Raw genomic sequence first — 14,516 nt, forward strand, 5'->3', positions numbered from 1 at the left:
AGCATTAGATCCTGCATCACATGATTGCCAGGCCCGGGTTCTAACCACTAGACTGGTGGTTCTCAACCTTTTTTCATTTGCAGACCCCTAAAAAGATTTCAAATGGAGGTGCGGACTCCCTTTGGAAATCTTAGACATAGTCTGCGGACCCCTGGTTAAAAACCCCCGCACTAGACAATGCTGCCTCTCCTCACAACAGCCCGGGGAGGAAGGTAGGTAACATGGAGAGATCACTTCATCTGCCTCTGAAATGCAGTCACATCTGGGGTGGAATCTGGCAGCTGTTTCACAGCCACACTATAGATTACGGTAGGAGGTGGGGAAGGATACTGGGCCACATTCCGTGCTGCGTCTCTTAGGAATGTGGTCTGGTTTTAAAGCAGGGGTCTGGAAGCCAGGACTCCTGGTTCTGATCCCGTATGACCTTGGGCAAGTAAGCTGACCTATCTGTGTCTCATGAAAGGCATATAACCTAATCCACCTACCAGAGTAGGAAAAGCCGTGTCAGGGACCCATGCTCTAATTGTAGTAACAGAAAGCAATCCAATGATTCGTAGATTCCAAGGCCAGATGGGACCATTGAGATCCTCTCATCTGACCTCCTGTATAGCGCAGGCCAGAGAACTTCCCCGAAATAATTCCTGGAGCAGATCGCTTAGAAAAACATCCCATGTTAATTTAAAACTTGTCCATCATGGAAGATCCATCACAACCCTTGGGAAATGATTCCAAAGGTTAATTAACCTCGCCGTCAAAAATATACACCTTATTTCCAGTCTGAATTTGTCTAGCTTCAACTTCCAGCCGTTGGATTGTGTTAGACCTTTCTCCGTCCAAGTGAGATCTCGGGCTGGGTTCTTCAAGAGCCCAGCTCCCATCTAAACTGCAAAATAAGAGTTAGACTGTCAAAAGATGTTGTCATGTTGGTGTCACAACAGCTGCCACCGGGTCTGCTGAAAATCTCAGCATTGCCAGCCCTTGCACTATTTGGGGTTTTCCTTAAAGCCCCAGCTCCCAGAGTCATGTGAACAAGGAAGAATTTCAGCTTTGGTTTAAAAGAAAAAAATAAGCATCTGGCGGTTTAAAGAGAACGGCTTGAGAATGTGAGCCAAGGCTCGAAAAGCAAAGGGTAAATACAAAGAACCCAAAGATCTACCTTCATAGGTATGCAGGTGCCTAACTCCCATTGATTTCAAATGCCTAAATACCTCTGAGGATCGGGGCCAAAATTTATTATTATTTTTGTTTATAAATCTGGCTATTTATATGCCAGTTTCATGAGGGGTTTTTTGGGGTGGGGGAGTATTGGTCTGACACGATTTTGGAACCCAAGTGGCTGGCAACGCCAAAATCAGACCCTTATTAGGTGGGAGCGGTCAGAGCTCTATTGACAATCCCGTCTCATTTGGGGGTGCTGAGCCCTTAAAAATCAAACACCTCAGGAATGTGGCGGAGGTGTCGTACTTTCCAAAGCAAATATTCAAAGCATCGTATCAGGTTGAGACTGAACCCCTGATGAGCGTACTCGACACCTGCCTTTAACTATCGCAGACAGAGGGCCTGCCTCTGCCCCGGTTGAAGTCAATGGCAAAACTCCTGAGGGAGCAGGTTCCGTTCTTGAAATTGAACCAAAAAGCCGTGCCAGCTGTTGCATGTGGACCCTCAGACACAAGGAAAAAATCAGGGAGAAAATAATCACTTTGGTTTATAACAGTACTGGTGACCTCTAGGTCCTGGCATTTCCTGGCTTTTAATGACCTAGGAGCCTAAGGCCCTTAACCTAGGTGGCTGTTAACCGGCAGGAAATGCCCAACCTGGAGGTCTGTTGTTGCTTAATCCAGACTCACTGCTCAGCTTGGGCTATAACTTTAGCACGGGCTGGCCCACATAGCCCAGGCCTCAGTCTGCCCTTTACTGCTCTAGAAACACCCACCTCCCTCCCAAAAGCAAAGGCAAAAAGGACACAAAGCATTGTGGGAAAAGTCAAGGTGCATGCATTGTCTGAACCGCAGCACAATTCCCTGTCCTCCCGAAGGGGCTTTGCCTAGCAGCTGGGTAGCAAAAACCTTGTCCTAGAAAACAGGAGGCAAACCGGTAGCTGAAAGCTAAGACAGCCTACAAAAATACAGCAAAGCCAGGTCAAGCCTGAGCCTGGTCATTTAGAGAGTGTTGGGAGGGGACTCCCCCAAGATCCTCAACTCTAGCTAACATCGTGTCATAATAGAAAGCTCCCTCACCGTAGTAGGGGTTCCAGATAGGGACATTCCTTGCCAGCCAGAACTAGAGTATGATAAAGTCCCTGCATCTATCCTGACTCAGAACATTCCTTTCTAACTACCATTCCCTCCTAACCATACTGGAAAACCACCCCGATCCCTGCTGTTTAATGCCAAGGTGCTCCTAGGATTCTCCTTTTAAGGAAAGTTGCTCTGAAGAGCAACCGTATTTCCCCAGATTTCCACCTCTAAATACCTGGCTTTAAACCCTAAGGAGGGCGTCAGCCAGCCCTTTTGTTTACCTCCCCAAAACTCTATTGGTTTTTCCCTGCGTGATTATCAATTTCTGCCTAAGAGACGCTCAGGGCTGGAATAGCAGGGGAGTTGTGAGTGGAGACCAAAAGGCGTATCGGCAGAGCTGTGTGGGGAACCTAGGGCTGGAACAGCCGGTGGTAAATAGGAGTTAAATTGTACTGGCAAAGTTATACGTGTCGCCCTAAACTTGATTAGCTGAAAGTGATGTGGGGAGGTGTGTGGACGGTGCTGAGTGTGGCCTGGTACTGGATCGTACCAGGAGATTTGGCAAAGCTGTGTGGGGAGAGCAGGACTGGAATACTGGGGGGTGCTGCATGACATGACTGAGGTGCATTGACAGCGCTGTGGGGGGTCCCAGGACTGGAATAACAAAGATGGTATAAATTAGGACCGAGACACATTAGCAGCACTGTATGAGGCATAGTTCCCCCACATAGAGATTTGATCCAGACAGTGAGTGTAAGAAAATAGATGACAAGCCATGGAACTGCTTCCGTAGAGTCAATAGGAGATTTGCCATTGACTTCAATGGAAGCAGAAGCAACATTCCTAGCAGTGACTAGGGTTAGTGTGTAGAGGCCACGTTTTATGGTCCACCCGTCAGTCCCAGCACGAGAGGCAGTGTGAAGGACATGCGGTCTCTTGTGTTGTGCACATTTCCCTCAGACTGGGGGAGCAACCTCTGCATTTGGATGATCTTGGAGGTGCAAACGTCTGCCCATGCCCAGAAGCTATTCATTGCTGGCAGACATTGCTGGTGCCCCCAACCCCACCAGCCTCTTCTTGTGCTCCTTGTGCACGATGCTTCCTGATGGCCCCTGGACATGGTGCTCAGCCGTGCTGCGCAGGGAGCAGGTGAGGCAGAGTCTGGCAGAGCAGAGCTGTGCTTGAGCAGACGGTCGGCTTTGACTCCTGGCTGGCTGAGCTCTGGGTCTCGCTTTGCACAGGGGGGCATCACAGATATAAGCGGAGGCAGGAAGACTCGTGATAAAATTCTACTAAGCAGGCCTCTCTGAATCCAGTCTCCTGTCTAAGCAGCGTCCCTCTCTCAGGGGGAGCAGTGCACGGGCTGCGGGATCACAGCCCGACAGAGAAGGAATGGGATAGAAAGAGAGAGGAAGGCTGAAAAAGAGGAGGAGACAGGAGGTATAGAAAGCAAGAACGCAAAAGAAGACTATAGAGAGGGAGAGAAAGGGATAGAGAAATGATAGAGAGAAGGAGAGGGAAGGGGGGTAAGGAAGAGAGAGAAGCAGGACACTGATGCTCTGGGTGGGTGCTTTAGTAGAACACGAGTTTCTGCCAGTCTTGAATCTTGCATCTCAGATCGCCAAGCTCAATAAATACTCTGGCCCTGAGTGGCATTTCTGTCAAACCAGTCCCCCTCCTCCCTGCCGGCTTCCCAGCACCCAGGCTGCCCCGTGTGACTAGGTGTGCCGTCCAATTTGGTGCGCAGTGTCTCTCGAGAGCTGAAGCCGTCTCCTGCCCCGGCCACCCCTCTCCCGGGAACTGTGCTCCCCCCCCCCCCCCCCGCGCCCAGGTAGGCGGCAGGTAGAGAGGACGCTGCACAATCATGGCTCTTTAATTGTTTCTGCCCCGCTACCCCCCAGCAGCCCTCCACTAGAATCCCTTCTTTCTCTCCCTTCCTCGAGCGTGTGGGGCTCTCGGAAGATGCTCCGGATAAGCAGCCGATCCCTGCGCCGGCCAATCATTGTCTGAACTATCAATCAAGGGTGACAGCCTCGGGAAACATGAAAAAGCGCCCAGCTCCCATTAACAGCCCCAGCGCTTTGCAGCTCCCCCCACCCCCACTCCGCCCTCTTTTTTTTTTTTCTTTCCCCCCCTTCTATCCCGGAGACAAAAACAGACTGACAAGATGGGGGCTGGGGCATCAATCAAAGCGGCCGGCGGAACAACCTCTCCCTGGCACTAATAAATACCTTCCCCTCCCCTCATTGGACACTCAGCCTAATTTGTCCCCCCGCCTTCCTTTCTTTTTTTAATGGCGAAATGCCGCCTGTTCTCCCCCCCACCCCCAATTCCCAGCAGCCCTTGGGAAAGCAGATGTTAGGTTGCGGAAATGGAGCTAGGCCGAGGCTCAAGTGGCCCAGTAGGCCTCGGTTGCCATGACGACTGCCTAGACCTCCTGCTGTCGATGCTCTGGCTTGTCTCGCTGGCTCAGTGATTATCTCCATCTCCGCAGCCCTCGCCATACGGCCCGGGCTAGAATCAAATCCCCTTGCCCCCCCCCGACGCCCCCATCCCGGGAATCCCCCAGGATAGCCCCCCCCCCACGCGCGCACACAGAGCGGGTGTTCATATGGAGGCCGCTTTTATTGCCCCTTTGAGGCCTGGCTCTGTCATTGGGTGGGAGGTGAAAGAGTGAGGCTGGAAAATAGGCTGGAGAGAAGAATGAAGGGCCATTGGGATTGGAGGGTACAAATATTTGAACTGCGGTGGCATCTCGGCTCCCCCTGCCCTGTCCCTGCCTGCCCATGTGTATTTTCCACCCGGGACCGATTAACCCAGGGACATGGGCCACGAGGTCTGGTCAGGAACTGTGAGATTTGGGTGCCAGATCAGCGTGCGCAGCTGCTGGGATCGCGTTGTAATTTACCACCCCCATTCCCTGTCTCCCCTTTTCTTTGGTTCCGGTTCACCAGTACAGAGACTGAGAAGGCAGGCGGCGTGCCTTCCCGATCTCTAGGCTGCCCTAACTTGTGCCAAACTACACACCACCCCCATGGGCCCTTGTGGCAACTGGGAATAGCCAGGCCATAGGAAGACCCCGGGCATGGCCCCGCACTGCCCCTCTGTTGGGGAATCCTGTGAGGAATGGCATAGGGTCAGCTATGCCAGCTCAGTGCCTGCTACGAGGTTCCCTACCTTGCGGGTATTCCTCTTGAGGGCAGGGACTCGCTCTTCCTATAAGTGTGTACTGCGGCTAGCACAATAGGGCCCTGATCCCCCGGGGCCGCTGGGTGCTATTGGTATATAATCCAAACAACTGTAATAGCTGAACGGTTTCTCTTGAGACAAAAGGGAAAGAAGGTTCAGGAGGCGGAAGATAAGAATCCAGCTGGGTATTGAGGGTTGCTAGCTAAGAAGGATTGTCTGTGCCAGGGAAGGGGATGTGCTTATTGGGGCTATGGTGTGTGTGGGTAAACAATGCCTGATTGGGTCCATATTATTGGATCTAGGCCCCATTATTTATTTATTTATTTGCATTTTTGTAGTGCCTACAGGTCCTGATTACAGACCAGGACTCCTCGGTGCTGTACAACTATAGAACAAAACGTCCCAAAGAGCTTACCATCTAAGACAAGAGTCACCAGATGGATACAGGCAAATAGACGGGAAAGGAAACAATCAGACAGTATTCGTCAGCATGTAAGGTAGTGGTAACACTGCACCAGCAGCCTTTTTCCCCACAAAATCCAATACTGCCCTACTCCAAATGTTCAAAAATCATACATTGGACATCCCCTGCCCCACAAAGTCATGAGATTTAAAACAAAATGAAACAAAAATTCCCTTCTGGTTTCTGAGCCTGTCGGATGACGCTCCAGGCAAGTGGTCAAGCTATTCTCTGCAACCACAAGGGCTAGAAACTTGCTTGTTTGTTTTCAATGAAAGCTGAGATTCTCTCAGAATCACTTTGCTCCAGGAGCTGGGGCTTTATGTAAAACATCAACTATTGCATGACTCGCCTCTGGTTCCACAGAAATCCCACAATCGTGAGGCACAGGAAGGAGCATTATCCGAGTGCTAATAACAAGACCAGCCTCGCTACAAACCATCTGACTTTGTGTGAAACAGGGGAGAGTAGCAGGAAAATAAGAACATGGGGAAGGAAATGGGTAGAAGGTGCCGGGTGGAAGGTACCAGGTTCACAGCCCTGAGACCAAACATTCCTCTTTATCTCCAGAACAGGTGCAGCACAGACAGCTTCAGGGAGCTTTCTCCTTCGCACCCTACTCTACCCATGTGCCTCAACCTGGAGAGACCATCCCCAGAGGTAAGAGTGGAGGTGGCCCATTTGATCCTTAGCCGGCCACTGGGACCATCACTTCATTCTTGAGCTGCCCAGCAGAGGGTGTTCCTTTGACATATAGACCAGCTGCCATAATTTGGCTAGGAGGGGAGCTCTGGTCTCTGCCTTCATGCCCTCTGCTCTCTGGCTTCCCCTCCCCAGTCCCTCAGTGCACACCTTGCATGCAGCTAGCTGAAATCCAGAGCCGCCTCTGCTTTCCCAAGGAGTTGAGCCAGAATCCTGGCCACTTGGGTTCCTTTCCACGATCCCTTTCCCCAGTGTCATCGTAATGTCCCATCATCTATGATGCACTCAGTGGCAGCCCCCCTTGGAAGCGGTGTCTTTTGTCAGGCTCCTCCAAGTCTATTGTCTGTAGCTCTGTCTTTGTCAGTGTGTCTGTCAGAGGTGAGCCACTGATTGGGAGGTCAGGGTAGGGGGTAAAGTGAGTCACTGAGGAGGGGGCGGGGAGGATATGCTACAGGCAGTGAAAGGAGTGGGCAATGCAGCCATTGTTCCCGGCTTCCCTCTCCACCGCTCCTCTGCCTCCGTCCGAACCCTCTTTGTTCGTGGCAGGAGGGTTGAAGCAGGGGCTGCATTGACAGTGCTGGAGAATGAAGCAGCCCGGGCCGAGTGGGAGACAGCCAATGACAGGGCAAGCTTCACCCACCCTGCCCGACCTGGGTGCAGTTATTTCCTTTTCATCTCCACTAGTGGCCCCCTCATCCCGGAACATGGATACAGTGCTCCCTGGATTCAGCGTCCCTTCTTTTGCTGCAGCCAGCTCTCAGATCCATTCCCCACCTCCTACCCTGTTTGGGAGCAGCTGTAGGTATCACACAAGCACCTCAGGGACAGGATTCAACCCCAAGGCTAGACCTCTTCAGACACCAGTCCTGCTGCCTCCACACCAGGCAGAGGGGCTCCCTGCCTTGCATGTATTTCGGGTGGGAGCAGAAGGGGAGAGGGCCTTATGGCTGCCTTGGGGCCCTTTTGTACAAACTTAGCCAGGGTCACAGGGCAACAAAAACTCTGGCTGAAGAAGCCTATGAGGATGGCTGGAGTAAGCCCATGGGGCTGGGGAAGAAGGATGGTCCAGGGGTTATACTATTAGGCAACTAGGGTTTGATTCCCTGCTGTGCCACAGATTTCCTGTGTGATGTGGACAAGTCACTCAGTACCCGAGCTGTACCACGGAGGTAACACCCCTGCCCTACCTCACCAAGGGGATAAATACATTATAGACTGCGAAGTGCTCAGACACTCTGGCGAGGGGGACTGCAGACGTACATAGACACGGTGTAAAACAAGGAGGGGGACTTGGAACCGACTCCTGCAGCGAACGTGGTGCTGGAGTTGTGTTTCTCTAGCCAGGACAGCTAGATTCCTGCGTGGTCCCTGCCTGACTAGATGGGCCCTGTCCCCTCAGGGGACGCCCTGACAGGGTTCCGTACTTGGCCTTTGGTTGCAAGCATTTCAGGGGGCAGAGCAGGCACAGCAGCTGGGAGGCGGTTTCCTTAGCTTCCCTCCGGGTCTTTGCTTTCTTATACTGTCCTTTTCTCTGGCCTACTTCTCCTCTTCCTCCCTGTGTCGACAGGGGGGTCACGGGAGATGCTCGTCCTTCCAACGGCTGCAGCTGTGGGACCCACAGGTTACCCCAGCCTCCCGCCTGGGGCTCACACGGGGCCCGCCTCTGCGTGTGTAAGAAAAGCCCCAACGAGTCATGAAACACAGAGGCAGCAAAGCCTGGGGCTTGCACTGGAAGGACCAGTGCTGTGGCAACCAGGGGCTTTCCCCTCGCGCTCCTGGGAGCTGGCGGCCGGGGGTGCTGAAATGCTGTCGAGTCTTTTCTCCTCCCTTGCACTGGTTTTCTACCTGACGCAGACTGGACTAGGAGCAGTTCTAAAGCATGGCTTAAAGCATTCAGCATGGTGAGACTAGGGTGACCAGATGTCCCAATTTTATAGGGACAGTCCCGATTTTTGGGTCTTTTTCTTAGATAGGCTCCTATTACCCCCCACCCCCCTGACCTGACTTTTCACATTTGCTGTCTGGTGAGACTGAGTGTTGGCTGTAAGGCCCAGAGCTGCTGGGGAAACTGGGTCTGGACATGGGGGCTAACCCAGAGCCCTGGGGGGAGCTGGTTCTGTGCAACTGGATTCCGCCGTGCACTGTTCATATGACTTCCACTTCACTCTGAAGCCTGCGGCCGGCGTGCTGTGGGCCCTCTGTATCTGTGTGTGGTTCTCTCTGGGGCTCTGTGGGTCCTTGCAGAGACGCTGATTGATCCTGCATTGCCATCTGCTGGGGACACATGGATCCTTCCTCTGCCCCACGGCTCTGGTTTCTGTTGTGAAAGGGGAGGTAGGCGTTTCTCCAGCGGATGTCATGGTGCTGCCCCCTCCCACCCCACATACTCTGCCCCTGTTGATGGTTTCAAGGGGGCTAGGTTGGGGTGGCAGCATGAAGTAATCCAAAAAGACCAGCCCCATCACAAAGTGGGGCAGAGGGGAGGGGAGGAAAGTGGAGTGACAGCTCCTCTCAGTGTGGGCCAGAGCGGGCTCTGGAGGGGTAGGTACACAGACAGCCCTGCCTGGTGTGGGGTGAAGAGGGTTTAGAGATGCATGGGGGGAGTACAGAGACAGCCTCTCCTGCTGTAGGGCAGAGGCGGCTTGGGGATGTGGGGAGGTATCCTACCCAGACAACCCCTCCTGGTGTAGGGCAGAGGTAAGGACAATGTGGCTCTCTTTGGTTGGTACTGGGAAGGCGGATGGGCTCAGGGAAAGTCACCCCATCCCCACCAGCCAGAGCCCAGCCAGGGAGATGGGGTGAGGGCAGGAAAGGGGCTGGGTGCAGCCTGATTAGACTACTGGGCTCCCTCTAGCTTGGGACTAATGCGTCCTCCAAAGGGGCGGGGCCCTAAGCAGCCAGTGATGCCACCTAGGTCCCAGCCAGTCACGGGCAAAAGCCATTCATCAATGTCTGGCCAGGGGCCAATCAGGCGAGGACTGCCTTGCTGCCACGCAGCCAATGACAAGAGGGCCTGATCTGATGGCGAGTGGCTATAAAAATAGGGCACGTGGGGGAAGTTGGGAGTCAGGACTGGGCCTTCTGGCCTGGAGACTGGGCCAGGCCAGGCAGGGAGGAAGTGGGGGGTGGATGTTAGGCTGGCCTGGCCTGGCATGGGTGCCCCATGGGCAAGGCAAGAGAGTGACAGTAACTTGAGGCACACAGACACACTGATCTCCCCCACCCCACACTGCCAGGACCAGAGCTCCCAGGTGCTGCAGGGAAACCGGCTCAGTGGATTACCAGTCCCCCAGTGCCAGCCTGTGCACCCCTCTGAAACCCAGCACCTCCTTGTGGAACCCCAGAACTTGCATCCCCCTACACCTCCAACTCCATCAGGATGGTGCTGGGGCTCAAGGGTGCAAAATGCAGCACCGGGGTTCAGGGGAGCTGCGCTGTAATAGAGTTTGTGGGGCATAGTTCAGGGTGTGTGTGCAGGGTGGCACCAGGGGACCAGTGTGGTGCAAGGTGGCATCGGGATTTGGGGGGAGGCAGGGTTGTAGTAGAGTTTGAGGGGCTAGAATAGCACTAGGATTCAGGGAGGGGTTGCAGGAGTTTGGGGGATGCAGGGTGGCCATTGGAGTTCAGGGAGCAGAATGATGCTGGGATTCAGAGAGGGGCGGCAGGCCCATCCCATGCTACCCTGCCTCTTCCCTGAACCTCAAGGCCACACCCAAGCCCCAGTGCTGCCCCACGCTCACTGAACCCCAGCACTGCCTCACGCTTGCACCCCAAACCCTGGTGCTGTACTGTGTCCCCTGAACACTCTTACAGTGCAGCTGCTCCAAACCCTGGTACTACGCTTTGCACCCCCATGCCACCTTGCATCCTGCACCCGACCTGTGCACTTCCCCCCAGGGCCTCCCAGCTTCCTTTAAATGTGGGGAGCAGCAGTGTTGGGGTCTAGCGTGAGCCCAGCAGGGGAGGCTTTGGGGGAGGAAAGTGAGAAATGGGGGGATCCTCCCCCCCGCAAGGAAAAGAGCAAGAGACAATGAGATGGGTGAGGGTGGGAGGCAGAAGAATGGATTCTTGGACCACCCACCCTCCCCTGCTGAGGCTGTTCTGCTGAGCGGCAGCTGCGAGGCACAGCTCGTCCGTGGGTGGGGGAGGAGCAATTTGTGCCTTTGGTACCCAGGCACTGCCCCTTGCGCTCTGTCTCCAAGCTGGGACAAGCCAGCCACATGCCAACAGCTCATGAAGCTGTCTGGGGAGACTGGTGCCAGCAGGAACGGGGCTTGGCTGGCGGCCAGGCCGAGTGACTGGAGCTCGCCAATCCGGCTCCATGGAGCAGTGAGGCAGTAGGAACAGGAGCTCGAGGCCCTTCGGTCACAGCCTGGAGGCAAAAGCAGGGACTCTCCCATTCCCCTTCCAATCACTCCATTGGTCTTTCCAGCCCACCTCACCTCACTTCTCCCCGCAGGTACTGCAAGAGTCGTCTCCTCTGCAGCTCCGTCTCCACCCCATTTCTATCCCCAGCTCTTTTCTCCCGCGCCCTGTGCCCCTTCTCTCAAACTCGCCTTGCCTCTGATTTAACATAACCACGTATGTTTCAAGGCGTCTTCCATCCCGAATGCCTTCAGAGCTATGAACAGCCAGTTCTGGGGTGGGGCTATGTGACTGTCAGGATCCAGACACCCCGAGGGTTGAACAAGGGGTCTGGAAACTAACTTCAGGTACCCATCCATTGTCCAGCCAGGGAAAGACAATGGTAGACCATTAGAGATAATGGGAAAACATGGAAACAACTTGAAACTGAAAAGAAAACCCTGGTCTTGGAAAACTAAGACCTGGTCTACACCAGAAAATTAGGTCAGTATAACTACTTCGTTCAGGGGTGTGAAAAATCCATACCCCCAAGTGGCAAAGTTAAGCCAACCCAAGTCCCTGTGCAGACAACGCTAGGTCAGTGGAAGAATTCTTCTAGTTACTGCCTCTTGGGGAGGTGGATTATCTATGCTAATGGGAGCATTTCAAGTGTAGACAAGCCCACGCTGCCGGAGAGGCAGGACTTTCCCCCACCATGAATCACCATAGTCTGAGTGAAAGGAAAAAAATGGCAAAGTGTTAAAAGGGAGGGAGTTTGATGAAACCGAGAGCCAGCGTCTAGGCATGGCGCTGTTTGTGAAACGCTGGTCCCCTCTATGATGGGTACACTGGGAAACTGTCCAGAGGCAATAAGTATCTCATATTAGAAAAGGGAATTTAGCTAGTAGAGAAGTGGAAAGCCTAAAGTTGCGTCCGTATGTGTATTTTCTGTGTGGCTTGTCTGCGTTAGCTCTCCCTCACTACCTCAGCTTTGAGTCTGTGTTTTTTCTATTCATTATACCTTCTGATTATTTTTACCCCCAGGTCTCTGCTGTGCAAACTGTGCGGATTGTGTGTGACAAACTGAGCTGATGAACCAGAGGGGGAAAGTCTGCGTGTCTGGTAGTTGAGAACTCGGGGAGATGATTCGGGGAGACTTGCGACTGGAAGGGCTGGTGTGGTCACCCTGAAAGGAGTAACTAGGTTAGTGGAAGTCAAAGTGAGACCTTTATGCTTCTGGGCTGGCTACTGGTGTCAGGGCTCTGAGCCAAAGCAGTGTCACATTAAGACACCCAAAATTACAGGGCAGGCGGTGACAGAACCCTTAATGCTCTGAGCGATCCCCAAAACATCCAGCATACAGCCCCACCACCACTGGGGCAGACCCTTCCCTCCTCTTCTGTGAAGTGCCCTGGACCTTTAATGACGGTGCAAAGCAACGTCCTTAGAAGGGTCCTGCTGGATTTTGAATGTGTGGTTCCAGAGACCCTGCACTCCCTAACCCTGACCCCAGCCCCTTAAGCCGCTGGGCCATGGAGTTTATACCAGCTGCCCTCTGCCTCGTACGGGGTATGGCTTGCGTGGCAGATGCTTCGAGGGCCAGAGCCATCTCGTCAGGGGTGGTCGCTGGCATCTTTGCCACGTCAAAGGCAGCTGGAGGGAGGATCTGAGGAAAGGGAGAAGGAAGGAAAGGACAAGAGGCAAAAGAAAGAAAGGCTGGCTGGCTGCAGAAGAGGCGGGAAGGAGAGAAGATTCTTTCCCCACTCCCCGGCAGGAGCAGGGACCAGAGGGAATGAGGTGCTGGAATCTCCCAAGGAGGTCATAGCCCCAGGAGGACAATGCTGCGGGTAACCACAATTCCTGGTAAAGAGGAGGAATGGAGAGGAAAGTCCCACCCGCTCCAGCCCTCGCCCAGCAGAGGCCCCGAGGAGCAGCATCTGTACCCCTAGCCCTGCCTTGGAGGGGGCTCCCGAAGCGTGGTGTCCCTGGGAGCGCTGACCCTGCTGATGAGAATGCAGGTCTGAGCCACTGTGGGGACCAGCTGGTCAGAGAGCCCTCCGCCTGCTGCCGCTGCTACTCGGCACCTGCCCACAGCAGGGTCCAGCCAGACACACTTTTACGGGAGGCTCATCAAAGTATTTTTCAACTATCCCTCTACACCCACCCCCCGCCGGCACGGGCAGGGGTGTGCTGGTTTGTTATAGTAGGGCTACTCCCAGGTACTGGTTGGTTATTGTAGGGTCGCTGATGAGTGCTGGGTGTACTGGCTTGTTATTTTAAGGTCTCCCCCAAGTCTGGTCTGTGTGAACTGGTTTGTTATTGTAGGGTCACCCCCAGACTGATCTGTGTGCACTGATTTGTTAGTGTAGGGTTGCTTGTGAACGATGGGCCACTGACATTTTCTGGGGAAATTAAAGACACCCTCCCCCCAGCCCAGTCTGCACAGGCCAGCAGTTGTGGGGGCGGGGGGTGCATCTGTGTGAGGAGCCAAGACCCTCAGGTCTCCTTCTCACACCTGGGAAAGTGGAGCAAAGGCCCCAGAGTGAATGGCTGGTGCTGGGGGGTGGGGCTGAAAGGATGAAATGGGGCTGGGGAAGAGAAACTCGGGGCTGAGGAGCAGGAGGTTAAGCCCTCTGGACTAGGAGGGGCTAGAGACAAGGGGATGCAGGACTTTGGGGCAGGCGTAGAGAGCCTGGCAGGTTGGGAGTGGGCAAAGAGACTGGCTAAAGGGACCTGTGAGGCTGGAGGGAGTATGGGGCAAAGGGTGGAGTTGGGGGGCTATGGGGCGGGGGGGATAAGGGGAAAAGGGTGAAGTTGGGGGTCTGGGGATTATGGGGAAAAGGGGTAGGGAGTAGGGATGGAGACTGGGAGCGCTTGAGGCTCTAAAGATGGGGTTTGGTTCCTGAACAATGCCATCCCAGTGTCCGTCAGCAGGTGGCGCTGCAGGATCACTAATGGGGAGCCGCGGGGGCGGGGCTAATCGTGACTGTGGGAGGAGTCTCGAGTGGCTAGGGGCGGGGTTATGAAAACGCTCTGTCTCATGCGAGGGAGCGAGGAACAAGAGACAGTCCCAAGCTGAGGCGTTAGGGACCATCACAAAAGGAGGAAAAATCAAGCCGTGCTAGAGAGAGCCCTGGCTTTAGCTGGAGAGCTTTGGAGGAGCCCAGGCCAGGCCACGTGCATGAGGTTCCCAAGAGATGAGGAGCCAGGTCTGAATCTCCTGGAGGCCACCCCAAACAGAGCGACTTTCTTGGCGCTAGGGTGAGTAGACGTCCCAATATTAGGGGCTTTGTCTTATACAGGACTCTATTACCCCTCCTTCCTTTACCACTTGCTATCTGGTGATCACCCTATTCTGTCACCCTGGGTCCACTACAGACATATTTCCTGCCCCTGCTAAAAAGCAAGATGTCAAAAGATAGTCCCCCCCCACACTTTAGGGTGACCAGATGTCCCGTTTTTATAGGGGCAGTCCTGTTTTTTGGGACTTTTTCTTATATATCCATCTCCTAGAACTGGAAGGGACCTTGAAAGGTCATCGAGTCCAGCCCCCTGCCTTCACTAGCAGGACCAAGTACTGATTT

Source organism: Chrysemys picta, chromosome 24, assembly GCF_011386835.1.
Source record: "Chrysemys picta bellii isolate R12L10 chromosome 24, ASM1138683v2, whole genome shotgun sequence".
Lineage (NCBI taxonomy): Eukaryota > Metazoa > Chordata > Testudines > Emydidae > Chrysemys > Chrysemys picta.